The following is a 21260-nucleotide window of genomic DNA, read 5'->3' on the forward strand; positions in this document are numbered from 1 at the left end:
GAAGCTGGGGCATAAGCAACTGGGGCCCTACCAAGTCGAAGAGCAGGTCAACCCGGTGGCTTTCAGGCTGGCGCTTCCGGAGGGTTCCAGAATGCATCCGGTGTTCCACAGATCGGTGCTCACCCCCTACAAGGCACCGCACAGGTTTCAGGAACCCGGAACGGCACCGAGTCCGCTCAGAGAAGGAAAGGAGCACGCGGGAGTGGCACAGAAGGAACGCATCAACGAAGTCACGGAGATTTTGGACTCCAGATGGGGGGAAGAAGGGGTAGAATACCTTCTCACCAAGGAGGGCACCCCGGCCAGTGCGAACAGCTGGGTGCCGGGCTACGCTTTGGAGGAACCTCTGCTCAAAGACGAGTTTCATGCCCTCTTCCCACATAGGCCAATGCCAGAAGACTTTTTCGACGACTGGCTTTTCACGCCCACGCTTTCTGCCAGCACGTTCCGGGGGTTCGACTCGGACGAGGACCCGATACGAGACGCCCGTTCCCCGGAGGGGTCACCCTCGGGATCTGCCTCAGAACCCTCGTATTGGTGGGACGATAGACCAGAGGAGCAGTGGCGCAGGAAGTGGCAGGAAGGTCCAGGACGAGCAACGCCGCCAGGAGGAAGTGAGGGAGAGACGGACATGGACGTTTTCGGGGACGACCCTGGTTTCGAGCACGGCGGCACAGAGATGGAAGCGGAGGTGACCGTCGTCGACGAGAGCAGGGAGGCAGAACCGGGAGACTTCAGATGGAGGCCCGCCACAGGAAGCGAACTGTATCCGACATTCGTCCCTCTGACACAGCAGCACCCAGTTCCCGCACCGGAAGGAGGGGAGGGGGGAACGGGGGGCTTCGAGGGGGGATGGATGTCAGGGGTTCAGGAGCAGAGGCAAGGGCAAGGGAGGAAACAGAGAGCGAGGGGGAGGAGGCAGAAGAAAAGATGAGTGATGACGACGACCCGAGATCTCCGAGTCTTTCCAGTGAATCAGAAGATTCACAGAAAGGAGCACCAGTGGTCAGGGCAAGGGGGGAGCCTAGGGGGACACCCCAGGAAGATAGAGCCATAGAGGACTCAGAGGAGAGCAGTTGGAAATCGGGACCAGCGTCACAGCCAGAGAGCAGGGAAGAGGAGGAGCGCCAGAGATCAAGCGCTGGCAGCTCGCAACAGGGGGGAGGGCACGAGTCAGGAGTGGCCACACCTCCATCTGGGAGCGAAGAAACGGTCAGACGGAAAGTGGAAGGTTGGGCGCGCGCGCCAAGTTCAAATGCACAGGAAAGTGACGCAGTAGGCAGCCAGGAAAGGGAGCCAGGTCCTAAAACCCTCGTATTGGTGGGACGATAGACCAGAGGGACAGTGGCGCAGGAAGTGGCTGGAGGGTCCCGGGTGAGCAACGCCCCCAGGAGGGACCGATGAAGAGACGGACATGGACGTGTTCGGGGAAGACCTTGGGTTCGAGCACGGCGGCACAGAGATGGAAGAGGAGGCGACCGTCGGCGACGAGCGCAGGGAGGAAGAACCGGAAGCAAGGGGGGAGCCTAGGGGGACACCCCAGGAAGAAGGGTCCAGAGGGGGCTCAGAGGGCAGCAGTTGGAAATCGGGGCCAGCGTCACCAACAGAGCGCAGTGGAGAGGAAGGGCGCCAGGTATTGAGCTCTGGCAGCTCGCAGCAGGGGGGAGGGCATGAGTCAGGAGTGGCCACACCTCCATCGGGGAGCGAAGAAACGGTTAAGCGGAAAGTGGAAGGTTGGGCGCGTGCGCCAAGTTCAAATGCACAGGAAGGTGGCGCAGTAAGCAGCCCGGAAAGGGAGCCAGGTCCTAAAGCCCGACGCAAGGAGACAGAAGGGTCCGGGGGGTCAGCGTCAGAAGAGTCCAGGAAGGAAGAGACCGCGGGGGGCAGAGGGACCCAGAGAAGAACAGTCAGGCGGAAAAGGTGGAGTAAGGCTAGGGTATTAAGCTGGTGTACAGGGGGCGGAGACTCAGACGGAGCTTCACCGGTCTAACCCATAAGACGTAGAGCTGCACGCGGCAGCTTGAGAATGGAAACTGTAACTCAATAAAGACTTTTATAAAGTGAACGCTGGCTAGCGTGATCCTCTGTGAGCTAGGATCTGGAAGCAGCTCTGACAGAAGCGAAAAGATGGTGTTGAGTTATTTTGGTCTCATTGCACACACACTGCGATTTCTGCGTCAAAGTGCATTAACAGCAAAGAACACAACATGAAGTAAGCGCAATCCAAGATTCTTCTTTCTATGTAGTTGGAAACCAAAAAAAACTCTTTGGCTTTGTTTAGGCTTATTACATCGCTTTGCTATTTGTGGGTGAATGAACACCGAAAGAGCAATCGAAGCTTATTCGTCCTTTTTCTATTGAAATGGAACCATAACACCTATGCTTGATTTGGGCTGGTAACAAACATGTCACTGCGATTTTTGGGTGAATGTGCATTCTAACCCCAAAAACACCTATTTGAAATAAGCCCAATCAGAGCTTTATCATCTTTTTATGTAGATGGAACCCAAAACATCTTTTTGCTTTCGTTTGGGGTGATTCTGGAGCACACCCAAATAACACCATGTGAATTGAAAAAAGCCCAATCAAAGCTTATTCATCTTCTTTCTACGCATATGGAAACAAAAAGATGTATTATTTTCGTCTTATTGCACACACTTTGCGATTTCTGCGTCAATGTGCATAAACACCAAAGAACACAACTTGAAGTAAGCGCAATCCAAGATTCTTCTTTCTATGTATTTGGAAACCAAAACAACCTGTTTGGCTTTGTTTAGGCTTATTACACCGCTTTGCTATTTGTGGGGGAATGAACACCGAAAGAGCAATCGAAGCTTATTTGACCTTTTTCTATTGAGATGGAACCATAACACCTATGCTTGATTTGGGCTGGTAACAAACATGTCACTCTGCGATTTTTGGGGGAATGTGCATTCCAACCCCAAAAACACCTATTTGAAATAAGCCCAATCAGAGCTTTATCATATTTTTATGTAGATGGAACCCAAAACAATAAACTTGGATTGTTCTTTCCGTGTTCATTCCACCACAAATAGCAAAGCGAAGTATAATAAGCCTAAACAAAGCCAAACAGGTTGTTTTGTGTTCCAGCTAGATAGAAAGAAAAATCTTGGATTTCGCTTATTGCAAGTCGTGTTCTTTGGTGTTATTTCACATTGACCCTGAAATCGCAAAGTGTGTGTAATGAGACCAAAATAACACAACACTGTCTTTTCGCTTCCATATGCGTAGAAAGAAGACGCATAAGCTTCGACTGGGCTTTTTCTAATTCGCATGCTGTTTTTTGGGTGTGCACCAGAATCACCCCCAACAAAAGCAAAAAGGCGTTTTGTTTAGATCTACATAAAAAGAATATGAAATAGTTCTTATTGGGCTTATTTCAAATTGGTGTTTTGAGGGTTAGAATGCACATTCACCCAAAAATCGCAGTGACATGTTGGTTATAGCCGAGATCAAGCATAGGTGCATTTGTTTCATATCAATAGAAAGAGGACGAATAAGTTTGGATTGTTCTTTCGGTGTTCTTTCACCCACTAATAGCAAAGCGAAGTGTAATAAGCCTAAATAAAGCCAAACAGGTTGTTTTGGGTTCGAGCTACATAGAAAGAAGAATCTTTTTATGTAGATGGAACCCAAAAGACCTTTTTGCTTTGGTTGTGGGTGATTCTGGTGCACACCCAAAAAACACCATGCAAATTGAAAAAAGCGCAGTCAAAGCTTATTCGTCTTCCTGCGCATATGGAAGCGCAAAGACGGTGTTGTGTTATTTTGGTCTCATTCCACACACTTTACGATTTCTTGGTCAATATGCATTAACACCAAAGAACAGGAGTTGAAATAAGCGCAATCCAAGATTCTTCTATCTATGTAGCTGGAACCCAAAACAACCTGTTTGGCTTTGTTTAGGGTTATTACACTTCGCTTTGCTATTTGTGGGGGAAAGAACACCGAAAGAAAAATCCAAGCTTATTCGTCCTCTTTCTATTGAGATGGAACCAAAACACTTATGCTTGATTTGGGCTGATGACAAACATGTCACTCTGCGATTTTTGGGTGAAAGTGCATTCTAACCCCAACAACATAGAAAGAATAATCTTGGATTGCCCTTATTTTACGTCATGTTCTTTGGTGTTAATGCACCCAGAAATCGCAGTGTGTATGATGAGACCAAAATAACACAACACCGTAGTCAGAGCTGCCCGAGGTCCCAGCTCACAAAGGACCAACGCCGGTTCGTTGTTATATACAAAAGTCTTTATTGAAGTTCAGTTTTGCTTTCACAGCCGCAGCGCGCAGCTCTACGTCTGAAACTCTAGACCGCTGAAGCTCCGTCTGAATCTCCTCCCCCCAGACACCAGTTTAAGACTCTGGCCTTGCTCCACCTCTTCCTTTGCTCTTTCCTCCTCTGGTTCCGCCCGTCTGCTGGGGTCTTGCCCTTCCTAGACTCTTCTGACGCTGAGTCCCCTGAATCTTCCCCCTGCCTCCGGCGGGCTTTAGGACCTGGTTCCCAACCCGGGTTTTCAGCTGTCCCATACGCCTGTACATTCGAACTTGGCGCGCGCGCCCAGCCGGCAACCTTCCTCCTGACCGTTACACTGCTCCTGTCACTGCTTCCCCCTTCGGGGGGGCTAGCTGGACCTGACCTCCCCTCCGTTCCCCCACTCTCCGATAGAGGCGTGGTCATCTTCTCTCCCTGCTGGAGGAGACGCTGGCCCTGACACATGGGACTCTTCCCCCCCACTACGCTCTGGTGGGGAAGCTGGTCCTGATCTCCCGCTGCTGCTTTGGGAGTCCCCGCTGGCCCCTTCTTTCTGGTGCGTCCTCCCTGGGACCCCCCTTGCCCTGACCATCGGCGCCTCCTTCTGGGAATCTTCCGATCCGCTGGAGAAGCTCATGGAATCTCTCGGGTCACTGTCATACTCCCCTACGCTGCCTTCAGATTCTTCCCCTTCGCTCTCCATTTCCTCCCTCCCCTGTGCCTCTGTTCCTGAGCCCCTGACATCCACCCCCCTCGAAGCCCCCCTTCCCCCCTCCCCCTCTTTGGGTGCGGGTTCCGGGTGCTCCATTGCTGTGGGGGTGAGTGCAGGATACCGTTCTTTCCCCCTGGTGTGCAGCCGGCCAGCTGGAGCCTGCCAGCCCGTAATGGGCTCGTCGACATCGATCTCCTCTGCTTCCATCTCTCTGCATTCGTGCTTGAACCCCGGATCCTCCCCCAACACGTCCTTCCCTCCCCCTGTTACCTTGGGTGATGTTGCGTGTTAGGGCCCCCTCAGCAGTTCCCTGCTCCACCCCACCTCCAGTTGATTGTCCCACCAATAGGAGCGGTCTGAGACAAACCCCGAGAGTGATTCCTCTGGGGAGCTTGTTTCTGGCGCCGTTTCCTCAGCTGATGAGAACCCCTGGAACGTGCTGGCTGAAAGTGTGGGTGTGAAAAGACAGTCATCGAAATAATCTGCCGGCATAGGTCTGTGTGGGAAGAGTGCATGGAACTCGTCTTTGAGGTAGTGCTCCTCCACGGCATAGTACGGTACCCACCTGTTGGCGCTGGCCGGGGTATCTTCCCTGGCGAGGAGATATTCAACTCCCTCTTCCCCCCATCTCGAGTCTAAAATCTCCGTGACCTCGTTGAGTGGCGCCACCCTCGGTGACTCCTCCCCAGTTGGCGATTTTCTGAGTGGGTCTGGTGCGTTCCCTGGCGCCTGAAACCTGTGGGGTTCTTTGTAGGGTGTGAGCACTGACCTATGAAAGACTGGGTGCATTCTGGAGCCCTCTGGGAGTGTCAACCGGAAGGCCACTGGGTTGATTTGTGCCTCGACTTGGTAAGGCCCTAGCTGCTTGTGTCTGAGTTTCTTCTTAGCTAACGTTCTGGCCGGCACTGCCTGGGCTGCTACCAGACTCAGTCCCCCAACTGGATGTCTTCCCCGACTCTCCTGTGCCTGTCTGCCTGCATTTTGTAGGCGTGTTTTGCTAGTTCCAAGTGCCTTCGGAGTTGCTCATGGACCTCCTGTAACTCTGCTGCCAAGTGCTCTGCTCCCCGTGGCTCCCCCTCCCCCTTCGCCTCTAACCCCGGGAAGGTTCTGGGATGCCGCCCATTGTTGGCGAAGAACGGTGTCACCCCTGTAGACCCGTGCTTCGTGTTGTTGTAGGCAAACTCAGCCAGCGGTAGGTAGTCCACCCAGGTCGAGGGCTGTTGATTCGCGTAGCATCTCAGGTACTGCTGCATGATGGCGTTGACCCTCTCCGCTTGTCCGTTGGTCTGCGGGTGTCGTGCCGACGCTAAGTTGATCTTGACGTTCAGGATGCCCAGTAGCTTCTGCCAGAAGCTCGAGATGAATTGGCGACCCCGGTCGGACAGGATGGACCGCGGTAAGCCGTGAACTTTGAACACGTGGTCTATGAACAGCTTGGCGGTCTGTTCCGCTGTGGCCACCTTCGCGCAAGGAATGAAGTGCGCCATCTTGGTGAACAGGTCTACGACCATGAATACCGCTGTTTTGCCTTGCGAGCTGGGCAGATCTGTGACAAAGTCCAGGGCCATTTTCTCCCACGGTTCGAGCGGCGTCTGTAGCGGTTCCAGCAGTCCCGCCGGCTTCCAGTGTACTGGTTTGGCCCTTTGGCATGTGTCACACCTAGAGACGTAATCCGCGACTTCTCCCCTCATCTTGGGCCACCAAAAGTCTCTGGCTACTAATTCCGCCGTCTTGTCCTTGCCGAAGTGCCCAGCACTGGGCGCGTCGTGTAACTGCTGCAGGAATTTTGCGCGGAGGTCGTCTCCCGGCACGTAGAGAGCCCCTTTGCGGAGGAGCAGTCCGTCGCGTATCTGGAACTCGTCGTCCTTCACTGTGCCTCTTCGCACCTCCTCCATCTTGGAATGTGCGAACGAATCCGTCTGCAGCGCGCGACGCGGCGCGTCCAGTTCCACGGTGGCTGAAGCGCACGCCCACGCTTTCGGTGCAAAAATATGTTTGGCCGCCACCGGTTCCGCTTCCTCGAGATACTGCGGTTTCCTGGATAGTGCATCCGCCATGACGTTGTTGTCTCCCGGGATGTATTCTATCCGGAAGTCGAAATCCGCAAAGAACTCTGCCCAGCGGATGTGTCTCTGGTTCAGGAACAGCGCCGTGCGCCAGTACTCCAGGTTCTTATGGTCCGTGCGGACCTGCACTGTGTGTCTGGCTCCGATGAGGAAGTGCCGCCATGCCTTGAAGGCTGCATGAATGGCCAGCAACTCCCTGTCCCAGATGGTGTAGTTCTGTTCCGACTTGCTGAGTTTCCTGGAGTGGAAAGCGCAGGGCCTCCAGTTCCCTTGCGGATCTTTCTGCAACAGGACCGCCCCCACCGCTCTGTCCGAGACGTCCGTTTCAACCGTCATTGGTTTGCTGGGGTTTACGTGTAGCAGCTGTTCTTCGGATGCGAAGAGACGCTTGAGTCTCCGAAAGGACTGCTCTGCCTGGTCCGTCCAGGTGAACTTCTTCCTCTTGGAGCTGAGGGTGTCCGTGATGGCCGCCGTCTCCTTCGCGAACCCCTTGATGAACTTGCGATAAAAGTTGGCGAAGCCGACGAACTTCTGGACCTCCTTCCAATTGCGCGGGCTCTTCCAGTCCAACACCGAGTGGACCTTGGTGCTATCCATGGCGAGTCCCTTGTCGGACAGCTTGTAGCCCAGGAAATCCACCTCCGTCATGTCAAACTGGCACTTCTCCAGTTTGGCGTAAAGTCTGTGCTCCCGTAGTCTCTGCAGGACCTCCTTGACGTCTCCCTCGTGAGCCTCCTGCGATTCCGAGAAGATCAGGATGTCGTCTAGGAAGCATACGCACTTCTTGTAGAGGAGTCCCGCTAACACGTGGTGCATGAAGGCTTGGAAACAATGGGAGCCATTTTGCAGACCAAACGGCATAACTCGATATTCATAGGTGCCTAAAGGCGTAAACATGGCCGTCTTCCACTCATCGCCCTCCCGCATGCGTATAAGGTTGTACGCCCCTCGTAGATGCAACTTGGTGAAGATTCATCCCTTCCTCACCGCCGCGAGCAGGTCGCCGATCTTGGGCATGGGGAATGCTGTGGGCTTTGTCCTGGAATTGATGATTCTGTAATCAACTACCGGCTTCCGTTGGGGCGTGTCTTTCTTCTTCACGAAAAACACGGGACTGCCCCCCACTGCTTTGGATTCTTGGAGGAATCCCCGCTTCAAGTTGTGATCTATGAACTCCCTGAGTTCTTGCAGTTCGTCTTCCGACATGGAATACAGTTTTCCAGTTGGCAGCGTCGCCCCTGGCAGGAGGTCAATCATGCAGTCGTAGGGCCGGTGGGGAGGCAGCTTGTCCGCTTCCTTCTCACAGAAGACCTCCAAAAACGCCTTGTACTTGTTGGGTACCACTTGCACCATGCCTAGGTGTAGCTGTGGTTCATCCTCTTTTCCCTCCTCTTCCTGGCTGGTCCGGATGCAGTGTTCTGCGCAGTAGGAGGAGCAGAAGGTTAATTGCTGCTGGTACCATGCTAATGCCGGGCTGTGTCTATCCAGCCAACTCATGCCCAACACTATGGGCGTGTCCGACAGGTGGGTGACGTTGAAGCTGTTGACTTCGTGGTGATTTCCAATTTGCATTACCATCGGCTGTGTTTGCTGTACCACCTGTCCTTCCAGTAGCTCTCTGCCATCGACCGTGACGACGTTTAGGGGCATCGTGGCCGGTAGGAGGGCTATGCGATGTTGCCTGATGAATTCCACTCCTACAAAGTCTGCATTACTACCAGAGTCAATGGTAACAGGGACTTCCAGGGCGAGTCCATTGGGCAGCTGGAGCGATGCGGTGAGTTGCACCACTGGTTTGGGTGGGAGGGGGTCTGTGGGTTGTAAAATCTCTGGATACTGCTTCACTGACTCTCCTGGCTGGGCCCCAGTGCCTCTGCCTCCAACCAGGCTTCGTCATTTCCCTGCAGCTGGTCCCCCTGCTGAACTGCTCCCCTTACTGTTGCTGAGGCTGCAGTGTGCCTCTGGATCCTCTGGGGACACTCTTTGGCCATGTGCTGTGCACTGTCACAGATATAACACTTCCTGCTCCCTCTAGGAGCCTTTGCCTTGACTGCTCCTGGTGGTTGGGTTCTGGTCGTTGTCTGAGCCCTGGCACCACCTATCTCCATCGGCTCTTCTCCCCCCCCCTGTGGAGGCGTGGATTGCGCGCGCCCTGTCTCTCTGGGTAGGAAGGGAGTTGTTCTGGCTGGTGTGCGTGCCATACGTCCCTCATCCCTGCTCCAAGGGCGTTCTTCCAGGCGCACCCCTATCGCCAGCGCTCTCTGGACGACTTCTGTGGTACTGTTAGGCCTCTCCCCCCTCGCCAGCTCATCTTTCACGGCCCCATTTAGTCCCTCCCAGAACAGTTCCCTTACGGCAGCGGACTCTTTCTCCCAGCCCAGCACATTTACTAACGCAAAAAAGCGGGAGTGATATTGTCTCACAGTGGCTTTGCCCTGCTTCAGCCCGTGCATTTCCCTCCTGGCCACATCCACATCTACCATTGATTTAAAACAATCGTCCATAGCCTTGATAAATGCTTTTGAATCTTGGAGGGCGGGATCATTTTCGCGCCATAAATTGCGCAGCCACGATTTAGCTTCCCCATGCAGATGAGTTATTATGAAGCCTACTTTCTCCTCCTCATCTCTAAAGTCTTTCCGAAGCAAATTGAGCGCGAAAACTATGTCTGCTCTGAAGTTAGGATACTGCTGCAGGTTCCCATCGAAGTGGGCTACGATGCTGCCCCCCCTCTTCCCGAGGCCAACTCCCTCCGGCTTGGGTCCCTGCAGCCCCTCTTTGCCCAAACGTTCCCACCTGGTTTACAGATCCCGGCAAAGCGCTACTGCTTCTTCTTCTCTCTTTCTGGATGCTGTTACTTCTGCGTAAAGCCTCGTGACTGCTTCTTGCAGTTCTGTAACTTTCTCCTCTGTAGTCATCTTTGCCTATCTTCGTGAGCTCGCAAAACACCGAGTTTTGCCCCTTGCTGCGCCAACTCACGCTGCGAGGGTTCAATTCTATAATTTTGGAGACGGAGCTTACTGTCAGAGCTGCCCGAGGTCCCAGCTCACAAAGGACCAACGCCGGTTCGTTGTTATATACAAAAGTCTTTATTGAAGTTCAGTTTTGCTTTCACAGCCGCAGCGCGCAGCTCTACGTCTGAAACTCTAGACCGCTGAAGCTCCGTCTGAATCTCCTCCCCCCAGACACCAGTTTAAGACTCTGGCCTTGCTCCACCTCTTCCTTTGCTCTTTCCTCCTCTGGTTCCGCCCGTCTGCTGGGGTCTTGCCCTTCCTAGACTCTTCTGACGCTGAGTCCCCTGAATCTTCCCCCTGCCTCCGGCGGGCTTTAGGACCTGGTTCCCAATCCGGGTTTTCTGCTGTCCCACACGCCTGTACATTCGAACTTGGCGCGCGCGCCCAGCCGGCAACCTTCCTCCTGACCGTTACACTGCTCCTGTCACTGCTTCCCCCTTCGGGGGGGCTAGCTGGACCTGACCTCCCCTCCGTTCCCCCACTCTCCGATAGAGGCGTGGTCAGCCCTGACTCATCTTCTCTCCCTGCTGGAGGAGACGCTGGCCCTGACACATGGGACTCTTCCCCCCCACTACGCTCTGGTGGGGAAGCTGGTCCTGATCTCCCGCTGCTGCTTTGGGAGTCCCCGCTGGCCCCTTGTTTCTGGTGCGTCCCCCCTGGGACCCCCCTTGCCCTGACCATCGGCGCCTCCTTCTGGGAATCTTCCGATCCGCTGGAGAAGCTCATGGAATCTCTCGGGTCACTGTCATACTCCCCTACGCTGCCCTCAGATTCTTCCCCTTCGCTCTCCATTTCCTCCCTCCCCTGTGCCTCTGTTCCTGAGCCCCTGACAACCGTCTTTTCGCTTCCATATGCGTAGAAAGACGATGGATAAGCTTTGATTGGGCTTATTTCAATTAGCATGGTGTTTTTTGGGTGTGCAGCAGAATCACCCCCAACCAAAGCAAAAAAGGTCTTCTGCTTCCCATCTACATAAAAAGAAGATGATAAAGCTCTGATTGGGCTTATTTCAAATTGGGGTTTTGGGGGTTAGAATGCACATTCAAGCAAAAATCGCAGAGTGACATGTTTGTTCTCAGCCCAAATCAAGCATAGGTGTTTTGGTTCCATCTCAATAGAAAAAGGACGAATAAGCTTGGATTGCTCTTTCGGTGTTCATTCACCCAAAAATAGCAAAGCGATTTGTAATAAGCCTAAACAAAGCCAAACAGGTTGTTTTGTCTTCCAGCTAGATAGAAAGAAAAATCTTGGATTTCACTTATTTCGTGTTCTTCGGTGTTATTGCACATTGACCCTGAAATTGCAAAGTGTATGTGTCAGGGGTTCAGGAGCAGAGGCAAGGGCAAGGGAGGAAACAGAGAGCGAGGGGGAGGAGGCAGAAGAAAAGATGAGTGATGACGACGACCCGAGATCTCCGAGTCTTTCCAGTGAATCAGAAGATTCACAGAAAGGAGCACCAGTGGCCAGGGCAAGGGGGGGAGCCTAGGGGGACACCCCAGGAAGAAGGGTCCAGAGGGGGCTCAGAGGGGAGCAGTTGGAAATCGGGACCAGCGTCACCAACAGAGAGCAGGGGAGAGGAAGGGCGCCAGGTATCAAGCGCTGGCAGCTCGCAACAGGAGGGAGGGCACGAGTCAGGAGTGGCCACACCTCCAGCGGGGAGCGAAGAAACGGTCAGGCGGAAAGTGGAAGGTTGGGCGCGCGCGCCAAGTTCAAATACACAGGAAGGTGGCGCAGTAAGCAGCCCGGAAAGGGAGCCAGGTCCTAAAGCCCGGCGCAAGGAGACAGGAGGGTCCGGGGGGTCAGCGTCAGAAGAGTCCAGGAAGGAAGAGACCGCGGGGGGCAGAGGGACCCAGAGAAGAACGGTCAGGCGGAAAAGGTGGAGTAAGGCTAGGTTAGTAAGCTGGTGCACAGGGGGCGGAGACTCAGACGGAGCTTCGCCGGTCTAACCCTTAAGACGTAGAGCTGCGCACAGCAGCTTGAGAATGGAAACTGTAACTCAATAAAGACTTTTACAAGTGACCGCTGGCTAGCGTGATCCTCTGTGAGCTAGGATCTGGAAGCAGCTCTGACAGTAAGCTCCGTCTCACGTTGTGGGCATCTACAGCCTCGCGGACAGGAGAGAAGGCGGGTGCCTACGACTCAGCTCACGAACGGCAGACAATATGACGGCCGAACAGCAGATAGGAGAACTCAGAGAAGCAGTGACACGACTGAATGCCGAGATACTTGCATCCAGGAAGAGAGAGGAGGACGCAGCTGCCGCCTACAGGGATCTCCAGGTCAGGTTGGAAGTGCTTACGAAGCAAGGGCAACTGACACCCAAACCGGAGGGGATTGGGTTGGGGAGAAGAACAGGCGGTCTAGTCTCTCACTTCGATGGGAATTTACAACAGTACCCCAACTTTAGAGCAGATGTACAGTGTGCACTGCAACTGCTGGACAAAGACTTTAGAGATGAGCAAGAAAAGGTGGGATTTATCATGTCCCATTTGCATGGAGATGCTAAAGCATGGCTGCACAATTTGTGGAGAGATAAGGATCCGGCGCTCCAAACCGCGGATGCCTTTATTAAAGCGATGGATGGCTGCTTTTTGTCCAGCATAGACGTGGATCTTGCCAGGAAGGAGGTACATGGGCTGAAGCAAGGGAGGGCCAGCGTAAGACAGTACCATGCCCGCTTTTTTGCATTGGTCAGTGCCCTGGAATGGGACAGAGATTCAGCTCCAGTCAGAGACCTATTTTGGGAAGGATTGAACAGTGCGGTTAAAGACGAAATTGCAAGGGGGGAGAGACCCAGGACCACTCAGGAGGTCGTTCAGAGGGCGCTGTCGGTGGGGGTGCGGCTGGAGGAACGCCCGTGGAGCAGGGACGAAGGGCGTGGAGGGCGCGAACCAGCGAGAGGGTTCTCCTTCGTTCCCAGGGAAGCTGCGCGTGCGCAATCCACGCCTCCGCCAGGAGGGGGAGCGGAACCGATGGAGGTTGGAGGTGCCAGGGCTCAGTCAGCAACCAGAGCCACAGCACCGGGAGCAGTCAAAGCGAAGCCTCCTAGAGGGAACAGGAAGTGTTACATCTGCGAAAGTCCGCAGCACATGGCGAAAGAGTGTCCCCAGAGGATCCACAAGCTCAATGCAGCCTCTGCGACGGTGACTGCAGCTACTCAGCACGGAGACGCATAGCAGGGAAACGACGGAGTCTGGCTGGAGACAAAGGCACTGGGGCCCAGCCAGACGAGTCAGTAAAGCAGTCCCCAGAGATTTTGCAGCCCACAGACCCCCTCCCGCCCAAACCAGTAGTGCAGCTCACTGCATCGCTTCAGCTACCCAATGGCCTCACTCTAGACGTGCCAACCACTGTTGACTCCGGAAGCAATGCGGACTTTATAGGGCAGGACTTTGTCGATAAACACGCTATACAGCTGCTGCCTGCCACGCTGCCCCTGCAGGTCGTCACGGTGGATGGCAGGGAGCTGCTAGGGGGGCAGGTGGTGAAGCAAACACCTCCAATGGTGATGCGACTTGGAAATCACAGGGAAATCATCAGTTTTAATGTCACCAGACTGTCGGACACGCCTATTGTCTTGGGCATGAGTTGGCTGGACAGACACAGTCCGACGTTGGCTTGGTACCAGCGGCAGCTCGTCTTTGGCTCCTCATACTGCGCTGAACACTGCATTCTGCCCTGGCAGGAGGGAGAGGAGGAGGAAGCGCAGCTGCAGCTGGGGACGCTGCAAGCAATCCCCCACAAATACGCGGGATTTGTGGAGGTCTTCTGCGAGAAGGAGGCGGACAAGCTACCCCCCCACAGATCATATGACTGCAAGATTGACCTACTGCCAGGGGCGGCGCTGCCCAAAGGGAAGCTGTATTCCATGTCTGAGGACGAACTACAGGAACTCAAAGAGTTCATAGATCATAATTTGGAGCGCGGTTTCATCCGAGAGTCCAAGGCAGTGGGAGGTAGTCCTGTATTCTTTGTTAAGAAGAAGGACACGCCCCAAAAAAGACTTGTAGTGGACTACCGGATCTTGAACAGTGTGACCAAGCCATCGGACTTCCCCATGCCCAGGATCGACAACCTCCTCGCGACGGTGCGCAAGGGACGCGTGTTCACCAAGTTGGACCTGCGTGGGGCGTACAACCTCATTCGCATGCGGGAAGGCGATGAGTGGAAGACAGCCATGTTCACGCCCCTGGGCACCTACGAATACAGAGTTATGCCTTTTGGATTGCAAAATGGCTCCCACTGTTTTCAAGCTTTCATGCATCACGTGCTGCTTCTTGGACGACATCCTGATATTTTCTGAATCGCAGCAGGATCACGACAGACACGTCAAGGAAGTGCTGAGCAGGCTACAGCAGCATAGGCTTTACGCCAAGCTGGAAAAGTGCCAGTTCGACGTGACGGAGGTGGATTTCCTGGGCTACAGGTTGTCAGACAAGGGGCTCGCCATGGACAGCGCCAAGGTTCGTGCAGTGTTGGACTGGAAGAGCCCGCGCAACCGGAAGGAGGTCCAGCGGTTTGTGGGCTTTGCGAACTTCTATCGCAAGTTTATCAAGGGGTTCGCTATGCAAACAGCGGCCATCACGGACACGCTCAGTTCCAAGAAAAAGAAGTTCATCTGGACGGAACAGGCGGAGCAGTCCTTTCAGGCACTCAAGCGTCTCTTCGCGTCGGAAGAGCAGCTGTTGCATGTCAACCCCAGCAGGCCAATGAGGGTGGAGACGGACGCATCAGACAGAGCCGTGGGAGCAGTCCTGTTGCAGCAAGACCCGCAGGGGGCTTGGAGGCCGGGAGCGTTTTACTCCAGGAAACTCAGCAAGTCTGAACAGAACTACACCATCTGGGACAGGGAGTTGCTTGCCATTCATGCAGCATTCAAAGCGTGGAGGCACTTCCTGATCGGCGCCAAGCACACGGTGCAGGTCTGCACGGACCAGAAGAATCTGGAGAACTGGCGCACGGCGCAGTTCCTGAAACAGAGGCAGATACGTTGGGCCGAATTCTTTGCGAACTTCGACTTCCGAATAGAGTATGTCCCGGGGGACACCAACGTCATGGCGGATGCCCTGTCCCGTAAACCACAGTATCTGGAGGAGGCGACGCCAGCGGCTGCCATGCACATCTTCGCACCGACGGCGTGGGCGTGCGCTTCGGCTACAGTTGACCTGGATGCGGTGAGGAGAGCGTTGCAGGACGACACCTTCGCGCGAGCCAAGATGGCAGAGGCGCAAAGGGGCAAGGCGGCGATTGGCGAGTTCCAAGTTCGCGATGGATTACTCCTCCGTAAAGGGGCCATCTACGTGCCGGGGGACGATCTTCGCGCCAAGGTACTGCAGCAGCTGCACGACGCACCCACTGCCGGGCACGTTGGCACGGAGAAGACAATGGAATTAGTCGCCAGGGACTTCTGGTGGCCCAGAATGAGAGGGGAGGTCGCGGACTACGTGGCAAGGTGCGACACCTGCCAGAGGGCCAAACCAGTACACAGACCGCCGGCGGGACTGCTGGAACTGCTGCAAACCCCGTTCGAACCGTGGGAGAGAGTGGCCCTGGACTTTGTCACGGATCTTCCCAGCTCGAGGGGCAAGACGGCAGTGCTGGTGGTGGTGGACTTGTTCTCCAAGATGGCACATTTCATCCCGTGTGCGAAGGTGGCCACGGCGGAACAAACCGCCAAACTGTTCATAGATCATGTGTTCAAGGTTCACGGTCTGCCGCGGTCTATACTGTCCGACCGGGGGCGGCAGTTCATCTCGAACTTCTGGCAGAAGCTGATGGGCTTCCTGAACGTCAAGATCAACCTGGCTTCGGCTAGACACCCGCAAACCAACGGGCAAGCGGAGCGGGTCAATGCCATCATGCAGCAGTACCTGAGATGTTATGCAAATCAACAGCCTGCGACGTGGGTGGATTACCTGCCTCTCGCCGAGTTCGCCTACAACAACACGAAGCACGTGTCCACGGGGGTGACGCCGTTCTTCGCCAACAACGGACGGCACCCCAGAACTTTCCCGGGACTGGAAAGAATGGGGGAGGGGGAGCCGCAGACAGCGGATGCGTTCGCGTCGGAGTTGCAGGAGGTCCACGATCAGCTTCGGCGGCATCTGGAGCTGGCGAAACAAGCATACAAGGTACAAGCAGACAGACACAGGAGGGTTGGCGAAGAGATCCATGTGGGAGACTGGGTCTGGTTAGCAGCCCACGCAGTGCCGGCCAGATCGTTAGCGAAGAAGAAACTAGGGCATAAACAACTGGGGCCCTACCAAGTCGAAGAGCAGGTCAACCCGGTGGCTTTCAGGCTGGCGGTTCCGGAGGGTTCCAGGATGCATCCGGTGTTCCACAGATCGGTGCTCACTCCCTACAAGGCACCTCACAGATTTCAGGAACCAGGAACGGCACCGAGTCCGCTCCGAGAGGGAACCGAGCAAGGTGGAGTGCCACAGGAGGAGCCCATCAACGAAGTCACAGAGATTTTGGACTCCAGATGGGGGGAAGAGGGGGTAGAATACCTTCTCGCCAAGGAGGGCACCCCGGCCAGTGCCAACAGCTGGGTGCCGGGCTACGCTTTAGAGGAACCTCTGCTCAAAGACGAGTTTCATGCCCTCTTCCCACATAGACCCATGCCAGCAGACCTTTTCAACGACTGGCTTTTCACGCCCACGCTTTCAGCCAGCACGTTCCAGGGGTTTGACTCGGACGAGGAACCGACACGAGACGCCCGTTCCCCGGAGGGGTCACCCTCGGGATCTGCCTCAGAACCCTCGTATTGGTGGGACGATAGACCAGAGGAGCAGTGGTGCAGGAAGTGGCTGGAGGGTCCAGGACGAGCGACGTCCCCAGAAGGAAACGAGGGAGAGACGGACATGGACGTATTCGGAGACGACCCGGGTTTCGAGCACGGCGGCACAGAGATGGAAGCGGAGGTGACCGTTGTCGACGAGAGCAGGGAGGAAGAACCGGAAGCTTTCAGGTGGAGGCCCGCCACGGGAAGCGAACTGTATCCGACATTCGTCCCCCTGACACGGCAGCACCCAGCTCCCGCACCGGAAGGAGGGGAGGGGGGGAAGGGGGGCTTCGAGGGGGGGATGGATGTCAGGGGTAAAGGAGCAGAGGCAAGGGCAAGGGAGGAAACAGAGAGCGAGGGGGAGGAGGCAGAAGAAAAGATGAGTGATGACGATGACCCGAGATCTCCGAGTCTTTCCAGTGAATCAGAAGATTCACAGAAAGGAGCACCAGTGGCAGTATGTAATGAGACCAAAATAACACAACACCGTCTTTTCACTTCCATATTCGTAGAAAGAAGGCGAATAAGCTTTGACTGGGCTTTTTCTAATTCGCATGCTGTTTCTTGGGTCACCAGAATCACCCCCAACAAAAGCAAAAAGGCGTTTTGTTTAGATCTACATAAAAAGAATATGAAAAAGTTCTGATTGGGCTTATTTCAAGTTGGTGTTTTGGGGGTTAGAATGCACATTCACCCAAAAATCGCAGTGACATGTTGGTTATAGCCGAGATCAAGCATAGGTGCATTTGTTCCATCTCAATAGAAAGAGGACGAATAAGTTTGGATTGTTCTTTCGGTGTTCATTCACCCACTAATAGCAAAGCGAAGTGTAATAAGCCTAAACAAAGCCAAACAGGTTGTTTTGGGTTCGAGCTGCATAGAAAGAAGAATCTTTTTATGTAGATGGAACCCAAAACACCTTTTTGCTTTGGTTGTGGGTGATTCCGGTGCACACCCAAAAAACACGATGCAAATTGAAAAAAGCCAAGTCAAAACTTATTCGTCTTCCTAAGCATATGGAAGCGCAAAGATGGTGTTGTGTTATTTTGGTCTCATTCCACACACTTTGCGATTTCTGGGTCAATGTGCATTAACACCAAGGACTCTCCTCCCTGAAAGAGAGAGGAGTGGTTGTGGGCGGGAGCCCGAGTGCCGCCCAGCAGGGGGCGTTGCCCCTGCCTCCAGCTCACCTGGCTGGCGCTAACGACCCCCCGGTGGCCTCCCAACCAGGTGCCGCGGGGGGGGGGGGGTGTGTGTTCAGCAGCCTTTTGCTGCAGCGCCAGCACTCCCTGGCCTCATTCCTCATCGTCGTCCCGTTGTGAGTCAATCGTCCAATTCATCATCATCTCGTCCGTCTGCCCAGCAGTGACGACCACATCGATCTAACTTCGAATAGAATTATAGAATCATAGAATCATAGAATAGGACCTTTAGCAGAGAAGTTTTGCTTTACCTTTTCTATTTGCTGCTGCTTTTCCCTTTACGATCATTTATTTGTGAGGGATAGGGGCTGACAAGAAGGCTTAGGCGTCCTAAGGACCCTGTTGTTCTTTAACTTATTTCAACACATAGCACAACTCAAGCCAGCATGAAAATGACCAGCGTATCCTCACATCACCCCCCATCTCTGCCTTAGATTTTTGAAACTTTTCCGTAGCTCCCGGCTGCACCGCTGCTACACCCCGCGTTTTGAAGCAGCCCGACCTTTTGAGTGCCATTGTGTGGGCGGGCGGAGTGTGTGTGTTAATTTACCCACTCTGCGTGTCCCCTTACACATCCTACTTTCCTTATACTTAATTTGAACCTAAATTCTCGATTGGGTGTTTCTCCCGCCTCCCCATCCGGCGTTTGTTCTAACTATTTTGGACTCCTTAACGCTCCTCCGACAAAAAATCGAACACTCTGCGTGTGTGTCTATTCAGCATCGCTGCGCTGCTTGGGGGACGAATCTGGGAATTTCCTGTGTGTCTGCGGGTGTTCTTGTCTTAGCTGCGCTGTTGAGGGAGAATTTGGGTGCAAATTTTTACTTTATTTATTCTTTAGCGGGTTGCCTTTACTTAATTGGGGTGTCTGAGCGATTGCAGAAGCCTCTCTTAAAAGCTGCTTCCCCCAGCACTTCTTATTGGATCACCACTGTATATGTGCTGAGAGCGTATGCCTGAAAGATCGACCGTTTGACTTTAAGTCTGCTGCTGGGTGTGTTCTGAGTCTGTGTGTGGGTATTGCCCACGTGGTCAGTGTGTTTCTCCGAAATTTTTTCCCTTCCCCAGTTTAGCGTTCTGGCTGCGTTTGTCTCTTTAAACTGCGGTTTCTCTGCTAAGGGGCTCTCATTAAGCAGCTGATTTTACAATTGTTTGCGCATTGGTTTGGGGGTGCCTGTGGTGTCTGCGGGATCGCTACTGCTTGTGGTTCATTGAGATTTTGTTTAAATTGTTGGCAGGGTGCATTTAAAACCACTGTATTTCCTGCGTAAGTCCGTGGCCCTTTTACAGCGGATTGGTTTCCTGCTTGCTCTCCCAGCCCCTTACCGACCTCAAGTCGGCCGCTGTGTGTGTTCTGCTGGTGTGTGCGTGTTTGCTTTTCAGTGCCTGCTCGAAAAGAGGGTCGGATTTAATTCTTTTCCTTTACTTGTCTATGAATGTATTGACCACGTGGTCAGTGTGTTTCTGAAGCAACTTTTCCTTCCTGCTTTAACAATTTTATGCTGCGTTTGTTCTCCTGAAGCAACGCTTTCTTCCAAACGTTAATTTTAGCGGGGTTGGGGTGCTTCCCTCTTACTGGTTCTTAAATTTGCACTCCTTGGAGCTTCTTTATTTACTGTTTAAATTGCGGGCCTTTGTGCATTTGAACCGCCAGCCTTTCTCTCCCTAATTGGTATCATCTCCTTTTGCTGAGTTTCAATCCCGCCCCCTCGCTTTGGGTAAAAGTTCGAGATTTATTTCCTGGTTTCCAGGGACTCCTTGTGTTGCCATAGAAGCGCTGTTAGAAACATAGTAGCTAACGAGTGATAGTTAAGTTCTCCAGCCTTCCCATTTGCAAAGAGGCAGCGTTTCCTGCAGCTGCATGCTATGGGTTATCCTTTGTCCCTTGTGGCTTAGGTGATTGCCGAGCTATTGTTACATTGTTACACTATCGCTCGGCAGCAGCGCCATTCACAGCTTCCTGCTTGTATATCAAAAGGAATCTTGGCATTGTTCCTGGGAAGCCAGCATTTATTGCTTCTTTTGTTGATTCATGGGAGGTTTAAGGGCCAGTTTCCTTGCGTTTTACCCTTATTATCGCGGGAGCGGCCTGACTTTCAATTGCTGCTGCTCGCTTTGCTCCAGCATTGTGCAGCTTGGGGGGCCTGTTGCTATAGCCCCCGCAACTGATACTTGGAAACATTGACAGTGATAGTAGAATATTATCATTTAATATTTGCTCAGTAATTGATTACTTCACAGCGACAGTATAATTGATTTAATTGCATAGTGATAATATAAGCTATATAATTTCACAGTGGTCCCTTAGTTGATTGTTTGCCTGCGCCTATCACGCAACAATAGTAATATCAATTTCATCACAATTTTGATTATCCTATATTATTAATAATTACATAATTAGACAATTAGGAATAGTAATTAAATAATTGAAAGTTGGAATCAAATAATAATAACAACAACAATAAAGTAATAATAGCTTTGTTCCTGCAACAATATAAATAAAAGGAGGGAAGGAAGCAAATACAACTTATTATATTAAATAGCTTCTAACAGAAGCAAATACAATTTATTGCATTAAGTAAGCTTCTGAGCACATCTGCCTCAGTTGCTTGCTGAGTGGCAATTTATATATAAATAAAGGAGGAAGGAAGCAAATACAATTTATTATATATAAATAGCTTCAACAGTGTAGTTCACTGACATTCAGCGTAATCATTTGCCCCAGTGGCGGTGAGCAATTGATAACAGTAATATTAAAACCAAGTCACAGATACAATTTCGTTAGGGGTTACTTGAGCTAATAACAATTGTTTAATATGGGATCCATCTACCTTGCTGTGGACTCTATTAGCTATACAGTAGGTACATATTAACATTACAATCAAGTGATTAATCGATTGCAGATAATAATATTGATCATTTTAACAACAATAGTAATAATAATAAAATAAATAAATAATGGAACAAATAATAATAACAACAAAAGTAATATAAAAATAAATATTAATAAATAACAACAACAATAATAATTAATAAATAATAATAAATAATAATAAAATAAATGAAAAATGAAAAATGAAAAATAATTAAGAGGTAAAATAAATAAATAATAAATAAATAACAACCCAACGCAATAAATAACAACTACAATTTATTAGTGCACAGCACAGCTCATGGTGCCCTAAAGAAAGAATTTCTGCGAT

The sequence above is a fragment of the Podarcis bocagei genome (genome assembly GCF_964188305.1).
Source record: "Podarcis bocagei genome assembly, chromosome: 10".
Taxonomy (NCBI): domain Eukaryota; kingdom Metazoa; phylum Chordata; class Lepidosauria; order Squamata; family Lacertidae; genus Podarcis; species Podarcis bocagei.